Genomic DNA, 20,071 nt, shown 5'->3' with positions numbered 1-20,071 from the left:
TTTCCAAATTATGTCCAATCAATTGAATTTACCACAGGTGAACTCCAATCAAGTTGTAGAAACATCTCAAGGATGATAAATGGAAACAGGATGCACCTGAGCTCAATTTCGAGTCTCATAGCAAAGGATCTGAATACTTACAGTTGAAATCAGAAGTTTGCATACACCTTAGCTAAATACAAATATTCCTCCTGACAGAGCTGGTGTACCTGAGTCAGGTTTGTAGGCTTGCACACGCTTTTTCAGTTCTGCCCACACATTTTCTATGGGATTGAGGTCAAGGCTTTGTGATGGCCACTCCAATATCTTGACTTTGTTGTCCTTAAGCCATTTTGCCACAACTTTGGAAGTATGCCCGTGCTTCACGGTTGGGATGGTGTTCTTCGGCTTGCAAGCCTCCCCCCTTTTCCTCCAAACATAATGATGGTCATTATGGCCAAACAGTTCTATTTTTGTTTTCGTCAGACCAGAGGACATTTCTCTAAGAAATACGATCTTTGTCCCAATGTGCAGTTGCAAACCATAGTCTGGCTTTTTTATGGCGGTTTTGGAGCAGTGGCTTCTTCCTTGCTGAGCGTTTTATTGTGGATATAGATACTTTCGTACCTGTTTCCTCCATCATCTTCACAAGGTCCTTTGCTGTTGTTCTGGGATTGATTTGCACTTTTCACATCAAAGTATGTTCATCTCTAGGAGACAGAACGCTTCTCCTTCCTGAGTGGTATGACAGCTGCGTGGTCCCATGGTGTTTATACTTGCATACTATTATTTGTACAGATGAACGTGGTACCTTCAGGTGTTTGGAAATTGCTTCCAATGATGAACCAGACCTGTGGAGGTCTACAATTTTTTTTTTTAGGTCTTGGCTGATTTCTTTTGATTTTCACATGATGTCAAGTAAAGAGGCACTGAGTTTGAAGGTAGGCCTTGAAATACATCCACAGGTACACCTCCAATTGACTGAAATGATGTCATTTAGCCTATCAGAAGCTTCTAGAGCCATGACGACATTTTCTGGAATTTTCCAAGCTGTTTAAAGGCACAGTCAACTTAGTGTATGTAAACCTCTGACCCACTGGAATTGTGACACAGTGAATTGTATGTGAAATAATCTGTCTGTAAACAATTGTTGTAAAATTTACTTGTGTCATGCACAAGTAGACGTCCTAACCGACTATAGTTTGTTAACAAGAAATTTGTGGAGTGGTTGAAAAACGAGTTTTAATCAAATTTAAATCAAAGCCTTAATGCCTTAATGCCTTAATGACTCCAACCTAAGTGAATGTAAACGTCTGACTTCAACTGTATGTAAATAAGGTATTTCTGTTTTTTAATACATTTGCAAACATCTCTAACAACCTGTTTTCGCTTTGTCATTATGGGGTATTGTGGTGAGATTGCTGAGGAACTTTATTTTTTAAATTCATTTTTAAAATGAGGCTGTAACGTAAGAAAATGAAATCACAGGTGTTTGGCTCGCTTGTATGACCTCAAATCAGCATATATTATAATCCTCAACGTCTAATCTTTCATAATATATTGAGTGCTATTAATTTACTGCTTTTCCCTCACTCAGACCTCCAAAAACATGTTGTCCCGCGAGGTGCTCAAGTTCAGAACGTCTGTCAGTCAAATCCCATACAGCGCTGTGAAGTGCAGAGCCTGCTGTCTGACGTCGTGTATAGCATGTTAATGCACACCCACTGCATTCCAATTTAGACGTGTATCAGTGTTTACAGGGCAACAAAACGTCTGGGAAACTAAAACCCACCGTTGTGTCCTAAAGCAATGACTCCAGTCCCAAACATCACTAGTTGTAAAATGATTTACTGAAACAGTGATGGTGCTGTGAGCAGCGTGTTTTAACTTGCTGTGGGTGTTACTCAGATTTACAACACACTGCCCTGGAATGTAGGGCTTTCCATCTGGTTAGAGGTGGTGTTACCTGCCTCTCCTCCTCTCCTGGCTGTCAGTCTATTATTATGACTGCAGTAGTCACACAGTTAAGTGAATGAAGCACTTGGACAGAGTTCCTACTCATGATGACAAAGTTACAGTAGTCTACCTCAAACCACACACCTGTGCTTACAATAAGCTCTGAGATCACCCTGTGATACAATATATGAAAATAATTGAATCATGATAAATCAGGACTCGTGATGATTTATACTGTCAAAACAGGTAATCAAAGCATTACAGTAATCAAAATGCGGGGGAATGTATTCTGTATAACTAAACAAGAGCACTTTACTCTAGCAAGTCGAAAGCTGACCTCAAAAGCTGACCGCATGCATTTGTGTGTGATCAAGTGTGTAAAGCCTTGACATTATCATTTTGACTGAAGAGGATCTGCATTGCGGGCTGTCAGGTGAGGTGACGGGGGCTAGCACCATTCTTCCTCCACGACAGGTAATCCCAGGTTCAGGTCACCAACCCTGGCTTTAAACCACTTCTCGAGAGGAGCTACCTGGCAGTTTAGACATCCTCCCATCTCTCCTTCCATTCCCCATCCAGGAAGCGCTTAACATTACAGCAGGGAATGAAGTGGTAATAATATGTTAATAGTAGAGCAGTAATATAAAGTGCTATCCTCTGTATTAAGTAGGAAGACTGGGGACAGGGTATGAGGGGATAATATACTTAATACTTATCATAAATGGCACTATAAGTGAATCAGAACATAGCCAGGGGGGTAGTCAGGGTACTGCAGCTAGATATGGGTTATAGGGGCCTATCCATGTTATGGGGCACATTACAATATTCCCACAAGGACAAGGTACTATTCATGTCATACATACACTACCTGCCTGAATGTATAGTGCCAACTGTATAGTTTGGTGGAGGAAGAATAATGGTCTGGGGCTGTTTTTCATGGTTCGGGCCAGGCCCCTTAGTTCCAGTGAAGGGAAATCTTAACGCTACAGCATACAATGACATTCTAGACGATGCTGTGCTTCCAACTTTATGACAAAAGCTTGGAGAAGGCCCTTTCCTGTTTCAGCATGACAATGTCCCCATGCACAAAGCAAGGTCCATACAGAAATGGTTTGTCGGAGCTGATCCTCTTCAGAACCAGCTTCCATTGGCTAAATGGAAGAAAGTACCTGCAGCAATGTTCCAACATCTAGTGTAAAGCCTTCCCAGAAGAGTAGAGGCTGTTATAGCAGCAAAGGGGGGACCAACTCCATATTAATGGCCATGATTTTGGAATGAGATGTTTCGACGAGTAGGTTTCCAGATACTTTTGGTCATGTAGTGTATATGAACTCTTCACCTGCCTTGGGGCAGTTTACAAAATAACTTCCTGTTGTTGTCTTTGTCACACTGGTTGAAAATTCTTTAAGGATTTAGAAAATAAGCCACCCTTTCTCTTTCCGCCACAGGCTTTGATTCTAAAACGCTAACACTAGATAGCCGGAGGCTACAATGAGATGACTTGAAGATAAGAGGGGTTCAACCTGTCTATACTCAACACTGCACAGCTTTCTACAACAGAGGACAAGACAACATTAGATGGCTTTGGAAAGCACCACAGTGTGGCTGAGAGGAAACCATGTGCATTGAATTATTAATGGTACGCTATGCAATTGTGTTAGCTAGGCTAAGGGCTAAGGTTAGGGTTAGGGTTTAGGTTAAAGGGTTAAGGTTAGGGTTAGGAGAAGGGTTGGCTAACATGTAAAGTAGTTGCAAAGTAGCTAAAAAACGGTAAGTAGTCGCTAATTACCTACAATGCTAATTTTGTCAGTGATGAGATTTGAACACGCAACCATTGGGTTGCTAGACGTTCACATTATACAGCTTGCGAATGTCTAGCAACCCAAAGGTTGCGTTTTTAACTCTCATCACGGACAACGTTAGCTTTTTTGCTAATTAGCATCTACTAACTACTTTTTACCTACTACAACTACTTAGCACCTTCTGTCTTATGTAACTATAGTCTAGTCTATGAGACCAGGCTGTTCAAGGAAACATGCATTTTCAATGGGGTTACAAGTTATTAGTCAGGCTAAACATGTTTGACAAATGCCTTTAAAATTGAAAGTTAATTAGACTGAATAATATGTGTATTAGTAGAGAGCAGAGCTTTTACTGCAATTGCTAATATCCTGTTTCACAAGAAAAGTGTCTTAGATTTTTATGATAAACTAAAGGGGGGTTAAATATTTATGTTCTATGAGGGGATATGTTGCAATTACAACACACTTATAAACATCACTTCAAAATCAAAATGACCTTTACCAATACATTTTCAAGAGATTATGTTCATTTCCAGTTAGTGGTCACAATCTCGACTGTCATAAATAATGTCATTGCTGCATTCCTGGGCCTACCACAACCTTTGAGGATTTGAGATGGCCTGGTCTGGTCTGGTCTGCTGTCTCTGCACCACTGCCCTGATCTGAAGGGTAATTGATCAAATTGTGTCATGAGCTGCAGAAAAAACAGCTGCTGATAACGGATATGGGGAAGACACTGATTGACGTAGGATAAGCTGTGGCTTTAAAGCCAACAACAAGTGCCATTTGGAATGTATTAGGAGATAAGGTTAATGACTTTCTGATTAATACTCATTTAGGCCTCTTAACCGAGCCTGTTCATTTCCTTGTCTGGAACCAGGTATCATTGGAGATCTTTATCGAGAAGATGTGATTTTTCTTCCTTCTGTGTCACTCTACACTGAGTACAGAAGTGGAGAAGATAGCTACACAAGGGCTTGTAGAACGCAGAGACACATCATCCTCCCACAACAGTCGCGCTACTTGCCACAGATAACAGGAATGTTCCACTAGGATGACGGAGGGAGTGGCCGGGCAGGCCGAACACAGGAGAAGATGCACACACACACACACACACACACACACACACACACACACACCTCCTTCTCCTAACTCGTCCATGCTTCTCTACTGAGTCCTTTTACTAATCCCAGGTCTGCGCTATCTTCTCTGGTCAGCCAAAACAAATGGCTGGGTTTTCTGCTGGTGCTGGTGGGGAAGCAGCAGGTGCTGTGGCTGTCAAAAGTCACTTTACATCTCCCCTCCCCTCCTTTCTCTATGCTCACACCCCCTGTGTGTCTATCCTAGCCACCAGCCACACTCACTGCAGGAGGGAGAGTAGAGACAGAGAAGGGGGTGGAGAGGGACTCTCCAGGCCTCTGCTTTGTTATCAGCATGCTCCGGCTTTGAAGTGAGCGAGCGGCCATAATCTGGACTGTGTTTACTTGAAGGCAAGCATAGCAGGCAGTGAAGGAATCCCCTTGTTGTTGTGTGTGAGGTAATCGTGGCAGAGTGGTAAAGTTGCCCTGGCTGTGGCTGTCTGTAGTGATGATAATGACATGCTGAGGTAGGACAGGAGAGAGAGGGGACAGACCAGGGCCCTTATTCATAAAGCGTCACAAAATAGAAGTATTGATCTAGGACCAGTTTCGTCTTTTAGGTCATAATGAATAAGATTAGCTGGGCAGCAGAGGCGTGATCATAGATCAGCACTCCTACTTTGAGACACTGTGAATATGGGCCCTGGACCAGGCAGGGCCATGATAAGTACTGTCTGGAGCACCTCTTACTCACTAGGATGTGGTGTAGACAGAAAGACAGGCAGGGGAGCTCACAGTGGGGAGTGTTGCCTACTTGGACAGGATTTATAAAAAATCATGCCAACTACAAGGTGGTGTTGTATACAGGGATCTGGCAACTGTCCTGGTTTAAGCTGCTGATTGTCTTATGATTCAAGAGTTAGCGATGTACTCTAATAAGTCTTATGTGTCTAAGTCAGGGTGGACCGAATGTGGCCCGTGAGCTTATTTAATGCAGCCAAGAAATCAAACAATACTTTCACAGTGCAGTAGTAGGCATTTGTCAGTCAAACATGTCATATTTACTTATCCAATACAATATTGATAATACTCATGGTAAATAGATTTAGAATTTGTAACATTCTTTTTAATGAGGTGGATATGAAAAAAATATATGATTATATCCACTGCATTCCAAAAGCAGAAGGCACAAGGGCCCTAGTGATGGTTTATAATGCGATTCCCCCCCCCCCCCTCCCTCTGCTCAGCAGCCAAAATGTAGTATTTTTGTTGTCGCTTGGGGAGTGCATGAGACATGCAGCCTTGAGGCTGCAACAAAAATATATATTTTTTAATCGAAGAATGTCCGTGGTTCATCTTTACAACATTGCTATAATTCCGCCGTTATCAATAATTACAAGCTACTCACTGTTGTAACATGGAACGAGACACTTACATTCTTCGAATAGCTGCAGTTCAGACATAGTCACAGCTTGATGATGTCAGACAGCTAGTCTGAGGTTAAGGGTCAGATTTCACATCATTCCATCCTGGTCATTAGGACTTGTGAATGCACAACCCTCCCCCAGATACCAGCGCAACGCATGGACCCTGTAACCTAAAGTGATGTCATCTAGGGGTCTGGAGGTTGTTGCACTGCAAAGGCCAGATAGAACCATAGAAGCCATCCAGGCCTTGTTCACTTCGGCTGCTTTTGCAGATGTGCTGCAAGCCTTCGGCGAGTTGGGTGCCAAGAGTAAGGAGGCCAAGTTTGCCTATAGGAAGGCCTGTGTTATGTGTCTGAACTCGTGAAGCAATTCTAGATCCTGAGTGGTATCTCATCTGATTGTGTATTTCAGTCATATAGGCTAACATCAAGCTTTCATTTTCCATTTGTTGATGCTATACGTATTCATTACCGCAGTGCTGCGGTAAATAAAAGCAATCTAGTTTCACTTTGCTTTACTAACTACATTTTAATTGGCATCTAAATGCTTGAGTATTCTTATTTAGTTCTTTAGGTAATGTGCTGCTGCTGCAAAAATAATTGATGTTCATTTTATAACACACAGTAGATCATCCATTTTAAATTGAAAATTAAGTACTGTCAAGACAACCTTACATTATACTTTTTTTTGCCATTAAGAAAAGAACAAAGGATTGTGAATTTCCTTCAAATTATGCCTGATGAAAAACAATATAACCCAGAGCTTGTAAAAGTGACAGTGAAGAGGATTTCAAAGGGAGAGCTCATCAAAGCCCTAATGTCAGTCTGATAAGACTGGTGCTGTTTTCATTTGTGAGTGTTTCGGCATTTATCTCCCACAAATGTTAGCCACCCTTATCACCTGCAACACATCTGGAATTCCAACAGCTGACGAATGTCTTCATTTAGTAGTGATATGAGGAAAGAGTTAAACAAACAGACAGAAATGTGTGGAGTACAAAATATTTACTGCAAGAAAAGCGATGTGGGAATATACCTGTAGTTTGCTGAAATCCGTTGAAAACGGTTAACTTAGCAGAATTTGATAATGCAGCACTTAAAATAAAACATTTTGATGAGTTTGTTTTTTCATTACGATTTAAACATTTCATAATGAAAGCAAAATGATTAACCTATAAATAAACACAACATTAGCGATTTGACTTTTATAGTCAGGTAAATCTCCTGTGTGTTCGTGTCAAGAGAAAGTAGCTGCAGCAGAAAGGCAATAGCTGACCTTGTCCTTCTCTGTGGGTTTTGGTCCAGAGACAGGAACTCCCATTACAGACACTGTGTCTGCGATCAACTCCACTACACACTAGAATGCTTTGTTCCCTGCCACCAACAAAAACCTTAGACAACAAAAACACACACATTCTGGAAAAATGAAAACGTAAAATTTGAGAAGGGCCAGTTTCACCTCAAAAAGTGTGCTTTAGTTTGGTCTTCAGAGGTAAATATTATTCCCCCATTAGAAAGAGAAAAATGTGGGAGTTTCAGAGAAATACACTGAATATACAAAACATTAAGAACACCTTCTCTTTCCAGGACATAGACTGACCAGGTGAATCCAAGTAAAAAATATGATCCATTATTGATGTCACTTGTTAAATCCACTTCATTCAGTGTAGATGAACGGGAGGAGACAGTTTCAATAAGTTTTTTTAAGCCTAAAGACAATTAACATGTGGATTGTGTATGTGTGCCATTCAGAGGGTGAATGGGCAAGACAAAAGATTTAAGTGCCTTTGAATGGGGCGCACCGGTTTGTGTCAAGAACTGCAACGCTGCTGGGTTTTTCACGCTCAACAGTTTCCTGTGTATATCAAGAATGGTCCACCACCCAAAGGACATCCAGCCAACTTGACACAACTGTGAGAAGCATTGGAGTCAACATGGGCCAGCATCCCTGTGGAACGCTTTCGACACCTTGTAGAGTCCTTGCCCCCACGAATTTAGGCGGGGGGTGTAACTCAATATTAGGAAGCTGTTAGGAAGGTGTTACTCAGTGTACAGTATGTCTGGAGAGGCTGCTGAGGGGAGGATGGCTCATAATAATGGCTGGAATGGAGTGAATGGAATGGCATCAAACACATGGAAACCATGTGTGTAATGTATTTGATATCATTCCACTCATTCCGCTCCACCCATTACCATGAGCCCGTTCTCCCCAATTAAGGTGCCACCAACCTCCTGTGCTGGAGATAACAGGGGCTGTTGTTAAAGGTCCAATGCAGATTTTTATCTCAATATCAAATCAAATCAATTACGTACCTTACTGTGATTGTTTTCAATTAAAATGGTCAAAGGAAACAAAAATAGCTTCTTAGCAGTCATTTCTCAAACAAGAATTGTACTATGACTGTGGTTTGAGTGTGGAGGGGAAAATTGAAAATGTGCTGTTATTGGCAGAGACATTGGGAACTCTCTTAAACAGGCTGAAATTTCAGGTGGTCTTTGCAACTACTCTTACACTAAAAGAGCATTATCATCCTTTTCACAATTCACAATTCACAGTATGATTTCCAACCTCATAGTGTGGAAATATATATTAAACACAGGACAATCATGTTTGTTGAATGCACTGGGCCTTTAAAAACCCATTAATCAAGGTTCACGGCCAGGGGTAATCGGTTATGATGTCATGGCATGTCTTGAGAAAATGAAATGTTTTGGTATTGCAAAAGGAACCACCTAACCACATAGTGACCACCAGACATACAGTACCAGTCAAAAGATTGGACACACCTACTCATTCAAGGTGTCACGAATACCACCGAAGGTGGCTCCCCTTCCTGCTTGGGTGGCGCTCGGCGGTCGTCGTCGCCGGTCTATTAGCTGCCACCGATCCCTTTTTCCTTTTTGTTTGTTTTTGTCTAATTGTTTTCACCTGTTCCTTGTTGGGGTTTTGGGGTGGGTGTTATTTAAGTTTGTTTTGCCCGCTGGTGTTTGTGCGGGCTTGTTGTGTTTGTTACGTTTGTGGTGTATCGTCGGTTTTGGGTTTTCGCTGTCCGGGTTTGTGTAACTAGGTTTTGGGTTTGTTTTGCACCTGTGTTTTAGGGCATTCACCCATGTTTGGACCCGTTACTTGGTTAAGGACATTAAAGCGTTTTTTCCCGTTTACTTTGCTCTCTGCGTTTGACTCCTCACCCATCACTCACCCATCGTTACACAAGGGTTTTCTTTATTTTTACCACAAGTGTATAAAGCTGTCATCAAGGCAAAGGGTGGCTACTTTGAAGAATCTCAAATATAAAATATATTTTAATTTGTTAAATACTTTTTTGCTTACTACATGATTCCATATGTGTTATTTCATAGTTTTGATGTATTCACTTTTATTCTACAATGTAGAAAATAGTAAAAATATAGAAAAAACCCTGGAATGAGTAGGTGTGTCCAAATTTTTGACTGGGACTGTAAGTGCTTTAACTATGGGGGTTAGCTAGCTACTGCTTGCTTGAAGAAATACCAATTGGAGACCACAACACACAGTCAAATAATAGAATGTGAGCATGTCACTAGAACAACAATTCAAAGAGAATTGTAAGAAAATTGAGAAGTAGAATTGTACAGAGGGAAATAAGAAGTAAAATGTATTCAACATATTGGAAAGGTCCATTTTTGTTGTTGTGGAAACCAAAAAGGTGGCTGTGCATTAACCAACCAACAAAAAAATGTGTTATCCAGTCATGTGTGTTGATGCTGTGCCTGTTTCCTGTTAAGCAGAAACATTGCTCATTACCTTTTTTTGTCAATAGCAATGAATTTTTCATCCACTCAAGGTAAACAAAATCTCCTCAAACTCCACCCTATACTCAATGAGAGGGTGAGTCACTCTGGCTAGACACACTAGTTTACAAAAAAAATATGTTATGAAGTCAACCCCCTTCGCAAGTGTCACCTGCACTGATTTCAGCATTAACATGTCTTCTCTGAGTTTGCATAACGAGTTGATTGGGGCGATTAAATAGAGTTGGTTTATGAATCGTCCGGCACTCCCTCGCTACCTCCCCACCCGTGTCTAAGAGCAGTTATCTCCTCCAGCAGCAAGCTGCCACGCGCCTCCTGCACCTGATTATCTCATCGGCGCATTCCAGACGAGAGGGCCAAACAAGCCGAAACCAAGCACCCACAGACACTGATACACTTGTTCAGTCAGCCATCCGCAGGTGTAGCTGCCCTCCTTTCTCTGACTATCCCAGAGGTAGGCGACTGGGCGCGGCATCGTAGAGTCGAGGAGCACTCTGGCTAATCACAGAGAAGAAAGGAGAGAAATAAAGAAGTCACTGACAAATGGCCTTTCCGCCTCAAGGAGCAATGTGGAAAAGAACAGCCAGAGGAGATTCTATTTTTTTTTGCTTCTATGTCAATTCTTTTTTTTCCCCCATTTGTTTTTCATCACACGAGTGCTCATTCACGATTGATATTGTATGCGTGGTACACAGTGCGTTGAGCATTGTGGTTAAGCTACATTGGAGTCTTGCCATCCTATCACATTTTAAGTGAATCCACAATTGCCCTATACACTAGTATGCAGTCTCACTTCCCTGGTTCGGGCTTCAGGTGAAAATGTCAAATGCATACCACTGTACAGTGCCTGCACATATATACAGTGTGTAAGACTGACATATATTTGAAGTCTCCAATGGGATTTTGAGGACAGGCATAAAAGTACACAATATGTGTCATTTTAAAAGGGAACACTTTACCCAATCCCTTGTATGGATCTGGCTTTAATTTAATTTAACCCAAGCGAAATAATGTTCTCTCACTGGCTCAGATGACTAGTAGATGAGAAAAAAAGAGGGTCTCATAACTTCCAGGCAGAAATCTGCCTCTCTTAAATTGTTCTGCTTAGTTCATTCATACATCACACACACCTCCTCCTCCATTTCCCCCTCAATAGATTCAAGAATCCCCTCGCCATGCCGTGTACTCAGCCATTGAAGGAGGAAATCTCAGGAACTGGAGCATTTTGATGACGTGATTGGCAGCAAATGGAAAGAAAGATGGAGATAAAGGAAGAGGAATGCAAAATAATATCTGTTTGCGCATGTACCATGGGACTGTCAGGGCAGGAGCGGCAAGGGGACTCTTCTCTGGCTTCCGTCTCTAAAATTCACTACCCCAAAAATGTATACAATGTATTACACCTTGGCCTAGGGTGTGTTGTTGAAATTAAAGTAACTCGGTTCTAGTATGGAGGCTTGCTATAAAAAAAGAAGACGGCTTTTTGAGAAAGATTTTTATTATGGTTCACCTGATTATTATTATCTTCACCTGATGGTGGCTCACACATTCTGAAACGCTATACGTCCACTTTAAGAAATGTTGATAAATTAGCTTTCATTGTTTTAAAGAAATTATGAAAAGAATTTGTGTGCTTTCGCACTATCTAATCATGGCATGGGGTTGTTCAATGACAGATATGTATTTGTGTAAAATCTATCACTGGTTTCATTTCAGAGAGACAAATCATATTTTTGTTGGTTGCAGAATGCTATATATCCGCCTCACTCTCAGAGAAGTAAATAGTACTGCCAGGTTTTAAATCGCCGAATGTAATGATACATTTTAAATATTTTTTTAAAATGAACAAATAATTAAATACAGTAATATGAGATCTGATCTGATCTTACATTTGAGTAATTTACCAGATGCTCTTATCCAGTGTCACGTTCACGTGTCTTCAAACTCCCTGTCATAAATGAGCCAAGGCGCAGCGTGCATGTAATTCCACATCTTTAATAAAGTGAAACCTTCACTAAAAAACAGGTAAACAGAAACCGAACGTGACGCAACCGTGGCGCACACAAACACTCACAGAAAACAAATAATTACCCACAAACACAGGTGGGAAAAAGGCTGCCTAAGTATGATTCCCCATCAGAGACAACGATAGACAGCTGCCTCTGATTGGGAACCATACCAGGCCAACAAAGAAACAGAAAACATAGAATGCCCACCCAAATCACACCCTGACCTAACCAAATAGAGAAATAAAAAGGCTCTCTAAGGTCAGGGCGTGACATCCAGAGTGACTTAAGTGCATTCATCTTAAGATAGCTAGGTGAGACAACCTATCAGGTATGTAGGTAAGACCCAGATGCAGACAACATCAAATTAACAATGGTTTAATAATCCAACAGGGGCAGACAATAGACAGGACAAGGCAGGCAGAGGTCAATAATCCAAAGGTACAGGTCGGCAGGCAGGCTCAGGGGCAGGCAGAGTGGTCAGGCAGGCGGGCTCAGAGTCAGGACAGGCAAGGGTCAAAACCAGGAGGGCGAGAAAAAGAGAGACTGGGGAAAGCAGGAGCTGAGACACAAAAACGCTGGTTGACTTGACAAACAGACGAACTGGCAACAGACAAACAGAGAACACAGGTATAAATACACAGGGGATAATGGGGAAGATGGGCAACACCTGGAGGGGGGTGGAGATAATCACAAAGACAGGTGAAAAAGATCAAGGTGTGATAGTACCCCCCGCCCCCCTCCCGCCCCCCTCTAGGGGTGTCACCTGGCATTCTACCTGGGCGCATACCTGGTTGACCGGGGTGCCGGCGGTGGAAGTCGGCAATGAGGGCTTGGTCCAGGATGTCTCTAGTGGGGACCCAGCACTTCTCCTCCAGGCCATAACCCTCCCAGTCAACCAGGTACTGGAAACCCCTGCCCCGTGGTCAAACTCTCAGGAGGCGTCTCACCGTGTACGCCCGGATGGCCATCAATGACATGGGGAAGAGAGGTGGGCCTGGAAACAGAAGACAAAGAGCTGTAAGACACAGGCTTAATCCTAGACACATGGAAAGTAGGGTGAATATGGACAAACAGTAGTGGGGCTAATGACTGTAGAGATGGGGAACGGGCCGATGAAACGTTTATGGGAGGTATAGTGTTGTGGAAATAAACTAATAAATTAATTAACTCTGTAGCACCAGCTGAGCTACGAGAACAACTTCTCAACCAACCGAGTCCTCCTGGAAAAGCTCCATGTCTTCCAGACCAGGGGCAAACTACATATTCCCCTGAAAGTTATTGCAATACCATAGAAACGCCCTCAAAAGAAGGTCAAGTAGGCTCTTTTCTATACCCTAGCCTGTTGACAATGGGACATTCAAGGAACAACAAGTAAGAGGATGGAGTGCCTGAGGATGCAGGCTGAGACCTGTACCGGCATTAAGTTATGCCTTTGTAAAGGCTAAGGCACTTGCCTGTGGCAGGTGCAGGGAGCAGACATGATGAAGCTGAGGCGCTGATCTGTTCCTATTAGGAGGTACCCAACCTGTCGAATTGTCAGGACAAGTTAGAGACTGCAACCACCCTGTTTAAAAAAAAGGCCATAGATTCAGCACATTGTGACGTGCACTTTCAAGCTTCAGCAATAAGAATGTGAAAATCCTAGGACGTTTAACTTCACCTTGAATATTTTTCTTTTTTGATAGTCGTTATGTAATGTGAATAAATAACACATCATAGTAGTAATTACATTGTCTGAAAATGCTTTTATAAGGAGCTCCTCAACAGTGAGGAAGAGTCTACATCCACGCCCATTAGAAAGTAACATCAAACTTATTTTGTGTCAGGTACTCATTTGGCTCAATTAACAATTCCAATGATACACCTTTTGGATACAAAACAAATTAACAGGAGACAAAAGTCCAACAGGAAAGCCGAAAGAGCATCGTGGACGTCCTCCGGGGATTCTTGAACTTTTCCTGTTGAAAAGTGATATGCCAAGTATAAATACATTAAGAGTACACACACTAAAGGGTAAAAATATATACGTTTTCGGCAAAATATGGTTCTTTCGACACCACTGCAAACTTCAAGGAGTAGGGTATTCAAGGAGTAGGGTATTCAAGGAGTAGGGTATTCAAGGAGTAGGGTATTCAAGGAGTAGGGTATCCAAGGAGGACAAAAGAGGAAAGGCCAACATCCAAACTTGTGCCGTGTCACGAGGTTACCTGGACCACCTATTGGGATGTGCCTTTTGTTAAGTAAATCAGATGTTAAATGAGGTGAAAAGGAGACTAGTAGGACTTTAAGGACCTTCACTGATCCAGTTCACAAAAGGGCCATTGCAGCTATGTTGGTCCACTGTATCTCAAACCACACCACCAGTCACATACAGTACAGTATATCCATTATATTTTCGTTAATCTAATATATTCATTCAGCTTTGAATACCCAACATATTGTAAATAAATGATTAAAATAATCCTGCCATCTCTGACTGTGGTTACTGTGCTTTGAAAGGCAGGCACCTGTACCTGTTGGGACGCGGGCAGTGCACTAAACCTCACAGCTATGTAAGCAAGCATGCCTCGTCATGTTGGGAGGGATTCCTGTAGTCACAGTCTGACAGTAATGATCTGTATGGAGCTGGCTCTCTGAGGGGGGAAACAAAGTGAAAAGGTTAAACGAGGAATGTTTGTAATCTTTTTGAAGAAGCATCGGTGTGATTCATAAGGTGTTACTGTACACTCACAGCTCATAATACTGTCTTATTTTATATGAGCTGTGGGATGGTCTTTGGGTTATGAAGCTATTGTCAACCAGTTTTTTTGCCAGACCAGGCTAGTTGTTTTTGGGTTAGGGTTAGGTTTGGGGTTATGTCTAGGGTTGAGTCGAAGTCGGGGCATGAAGCTACGGTTATGGTGGAACTTTATTTTTTTATTTGAATGAAAAGTCATCAGTGTCGTGACTAATATTTATTTTTCGAAATGTGTTTTAACTTTGTTACAAATACTTTGTTGGCAGTTTTGATTCAGTTCAAACTTCCTCTAGTCTGTTTGCGCTGGTAGTTTCCAGCTGTCAGAGTGCTTCAGTCATTCGTACATGTGCTTCAGTTCTTCAGTCATCCGTACACGTCCTGAGAGACTGAGTGACATCTCCTGCTTTTAACAGTGATTTTATTTTGTGAAGCCCGGGAGATGGACCGTGCTGCTAATCTGTTCTGACTACATAATGGTGGTGGATCTAATTTTCCTTGAGCCTAAGTCAACAGAGCAGGGGAAGGGAAGGGAAGGGAGAGTAGTGGACACTGGCTTCAGTCTTTAAGATTCCTTTTCTTTATTCAACAACAAGTTTACATTTATAGTATGTGTGAACTTTTTTAGTTTTTTAAGAATAGGGCTGTAAGACAACAATGACAGGTCTACTAATTAAATCCAACAAGTTCTCCACAGGTGCCCCGAGGGAAGAGAAAATAATGTGGCTTAGAAGTTCATTTACAGTGCCTTGCGAAAGTATTCGGCCCCCTTGAACTTTGCAACCTTTTGCCACATTTCAGGCTTCAAACATAAAGATATAAAACTGTATTTTTTTGTGAAGAATCAACAACAAGTGGGACACAATCATGAAGTGGAACGACATTTATTGGATATTTCAAACTTTTTTAACAAATCAAAAACTGAAAAATTGGGCGTGCAAAATTATTCAGCCCCCTTAAGTTAATACTTTGTAGCGCCACCTTTTGCTGCAATTACAGCTGTAAGTCGCTTGGGGTATGTCTCTATCAGTTTTGCACATCGAGAGACTGACATGTTTTCCCATTCCTCCTTGCAAAACAGCTCGAGCTCAGTGAGGTTGGATGGAGAGCATTTGTGAACAGCAGTTTTCAGTTCTTTCCACAGATTCTCGATTGGATTCAGGTCTGGACTTTGACTTGGCCATTCTAACACCTGGATATGTTTATTTTTGAACCATTCCATTGTAGATTTTGCTTTATGTTTTGGATCATTGTCTTGTTGGAAGACAAATCTCCATCCCAGGCTCAGGTCTTTTGCAGACTCCATCAGGTTTTCTTCCAGAATGGTCCTGTATTTGGCTCCATCCATCTTCCCATCAATTTTAACCATCTTCCCTGTCCCTGCTGAAGAAAAGCAGGCCCAAACCATGATGCTGCCACCAACATGTTTGACAGTGGGGATGGTGTGTTCAGCTGTGTTGCTTTTACGGCAAACATAACGTTTTGCATTGTTGCCAAAAAGTTCAATTTTGGTTTCATCTGACCAGAGCACCTTCTTACACATGTTTGGTGTGTCTCCCAGGTGGCTTGTGGCAAACTTTAAACAACACTTTTTATGGATATCTTTAAGAAATGGCTTTCTTCTTGCCACTCTTCCATAAAGGCCAGATTTGTGCAATATACGACTGATTGTTGTCCTATGGACAGAGTCTCCCACCTCAGCTGTAGATCTCTGCAGTTCATCCAGAGTGATCATGGGCCTCTTGGCTGCATCTCTGATCAGTCTTCTCCTTGTATGAGCTGAAAATTTAGAGGGACGGCCAGGTTTTGGTAGATTTGCAGTGGTCTGATACTCCTTCCATTTCAATATTATCGCTTGCACAGTGCTCCTTGGGATGTTTAAAGCTTGGGAAATGTTTTTGTATCGAAATCCGGCTTTAAACTTCTTCACAACAGTATCTCGGACCTGCCTGGTGTGTTCCTTGTTCTTCATGCTGCTCTCTGCGCTTTTAACGGACCTCTGAGACTATCACAGTGCAGGTGCATTTATACGGAGACTTGATTACACACAGGTGGATTGTATTTATCATCATTAGTCATTGAGGTCAACATTGGATCATTCAGAGATCCTCACTGAACTTCTGGAAAGAGTTTGCTGTACTGAAAGTAAAGTGGGCTGAATAATTTTGCACGCCCAATTTTTCAGTTTTTGATTTGTTAAAAAAGTTTGAAATATCCAATAAATGTCGTTCCACTTCATGATTGTGTCCCACTTGTTGTTGATTCTTCACAAAAAAATACAGTTTTATATCTTTATGTTTGAAGCCTGAAATGTGGCAAAAGATCGCAAAGTTCAAGGGGGCCGAATACTTTCGCAAGGCACTGTATATTCATGTGATTTCATGTCGGTTGGTTTTCACTTTATCTTTGAATTTCAAAACCAGCATGCGGGTTAGAAATCTCCCAGTTAATCTCTCAGGTCTTATCATCACATGCTCAAACAAAAATGCACCTCACACTTTTTATCCACACTAGAACCCTGCATGGGCATGCATTTAAAGCACTACCCATGCCCGCAATGTTCAGGCCCTACCCTACTCTACCCAGGCATGATTGCCAAATTTAAGGCCCCGCCCTGCCGAACCCGAAATCAGAAATAAATTCCTCCTTTAGTATAAATTAGCTGCTCATCAGTCTGTCCGTCGCTCCCTGTGCATGGCTCTGCTTGTGTGAATATTCATAGCAACGCCTCTGCTTGCTGTTCAGCTCAATGGCGAGACAGAGAGCAGTTGGCAAAAACTAGTTACTATTTGTCACTCTAAACTCTGAAAAAACTCAAAGAACATGGTTATTTTCAGTAAAATAATCTCTCCTGTGGACTCGGACAGTGTTCTGGTCTTATTTTTGGAGGGTCAGCGTGGATGATGTGGTGTTGCCTTCCCTCGCTACCTGAGGACAGCCCGTCAGGAAGTCCAGAATCCAGTTGCAGCGGGAGGTGTTCAATCCCTTAGTTATGAGCTTCAAGAGCACTATGGTGTTGAACGCTGAGCTGTAGTCAATAAACAGAATTCGCACGTAGGTGTTCCTTTTGTCCACGCGTGAAAGGGCAGTGTGGAGTGCAATGAAGATTGCGTCATCTGTGGATCTGTTGGGGTGGTATGCAAATTGCAGTGGGTCCAGGGGTGTCTGGGATGATGCTGTTGATGCGAGCCGTGGCCAGTTTTTCAAGGCATTGCAAATCAAATCAAGTCAAATTTGTCACATGTGCCGAATACAAGAAGTGTAGACCTTACAGTGAAATACTTACTTTACAAGCCCTTAACCAACAATGCAGTTTTAAGAAAATACCCCCACTTGCAGTGCGGTAGCAGAGAGAACAGTCTATGACTAGCTGGAGTCTTTGACAATTTTTAGGGCCTTCCTCTGACACTGCCTGGAATAGAGGTCCTGGATGGCAGGAAGCTTGGCCCCGGTGATGTATTGGGCCGTACGCACTACGCGCTGTCGTGCCTTGCGGTTGGAGGCCGAGCAGTTGCCATACCAGGTGCAACCCGTCAGGATGCTCTCGATGATGCAGCTGTAAAACTTTTTGAGGATCTGAGAACCAATGTCAAATCTTTTCAGTCTCCTGAGGGGGAAAAGATGTTGTCGTGCCCTCTTCACGACTGTCTTGGTGTGCTTGGACCATGTTAGTTTTTTGGTGATGTAGATGCAAATGAACTGGAAGCTCTCAACCTGCTCCACGACAGCCCCATCGATGAGAATGGGGGTGTGCTTGGTCCTCCTTTTCCTGTAGTCCACAATTATCTTGTTGAAGGAGAGGTTGTTGTCCTGGCATCACACGGTCAGGTCTCTGACCTCCTCCCTATAGGCTGTCTCATCGTTGTCGGTGATCAGGCCTACCACTGTTGTGTCATCAGCAAACTTAATGATGGTGTTGGAGTCTGGCAGGCTGTGCAGTCATGAGTGAACAAGGAGTACAGGAGGGGACTGAGCACGCACCCCTGAGGGGCGCCATGTTGAGGATCAGTGTGGCGGATGTGTTGTTACATACCCTTACAACCTGGGGCAAACCCATCAGGAAGTCCAGAACGCAGTTGCAGAGGGAGGTGTTTAGTCCCAGGGTCCTCAGTTTAGTGATGAGCTTTGAGGGCACTATGGTGTTGAATGCTGTGCTGTGGTCAATGAATAGCATTCTCACATAGGTGCTCCTTTTGTCCAGGTGTGAAAGGGCAGTGTGGAGTGCAACAGAGATTGCATCATCTGTGGATCTGTTGGTGCGGTATGCAAATTGGAGTGGGTCTAGGGTTTCTGGGATGATGGTTTTGTGAGCCATGCCCAGCCTTTCAAAGCATTTCATGGCTACAGATGTGAGTGCTACAGGTCGGTAGTCCTTTAGGCAGGTTATCTTAGTGTTCTTGGGCCCAGGGACTATGGTGGTCTGCTTGAAACATGCAGGTATTACAGATTCAGACAGGGAGAGGTTGAAAATGTCAGTGAAGACACTTGCCAGCTGTACAGTGCATGCTCGGAGTACACATCCTGGTAATCCGTCTGGCCCTGCGGCCTTGTGAATGTTGACCTGTTTAAAGGTCTTAGAGCGTGATCACACAGTCGTCCAGAACAGCTGATGCTCTCATGCACGTTTCAGTGTAACTTGCCTCGAAGCGAGCATAGAAGTTATTTAGCTCGTCTGGTAGGCTCGTGTCACTGGGCAGTTCTCGGCTGTGCTTCCCTTTGTAGTCTTTAATAGTTTGTTGGCCCTGCCACATCCGGCGAGCGTCGGAGCCGGTGTAGTACGTTTCAATCTTAGTTCTGTACTGAAGCTTTGCCTTTTGATGGTTTGTTGGAGGGCGTTATGGGATTAACCCGCTTTCAAGTAGCGGGTTAGTGTCCCGCTCCTTGAAACAGCAGCTCTATCCTTAAGTTTAGTGCGGATGTTGCCTGTAATCAATGGCTTCTGGTTGGGATTTGTACGTATGGTCACTGTGGGGACGACATCGTCAATGCACTTATTAATTAAGCTGGTGACTGATTTGGTAAACTCCTCAATGCCATCGGATGAATAGTGATACCCAAATCCTACCCGTACCCTACTTATTGATGATAAAACAGACCCTTCCCGGCCCTGACTCAGTGTATGTTGGGTCCCATCGGACTCGAGTCGGGTAGCAGAGCTCTAATCTGCACATGTGCCCTAAAAGTTACCAAACAGTACCATGTGCAATCATATGTGTACCTCTGATGGTACATTGTGTATTTTTATATTTTTGTATCCAAGGGAACAATACCGTACCTTTTTTTTCTAAGAGTGT

The sequence above is a fragment of the Oncorhynchus mykiss genome, chromosome 28, assembly GCF_013265735.2.
Source record: "Oncorhynchus mykiss isolate Arlee chromosome 28, USDA_OmykA_1.1, whole genome shotgun sequence".
NCBI lineage: Eukaryota > Metazoa > Chordata > Actinopteri > Salmoniformes > Salmonidae > Oncorhynchus > Oncorhynchus mykiss.
The sequence above is the reverse complement of the archived record's forward strand: the minus strand, read 5'-3'. Positions refer to the sequence as shown.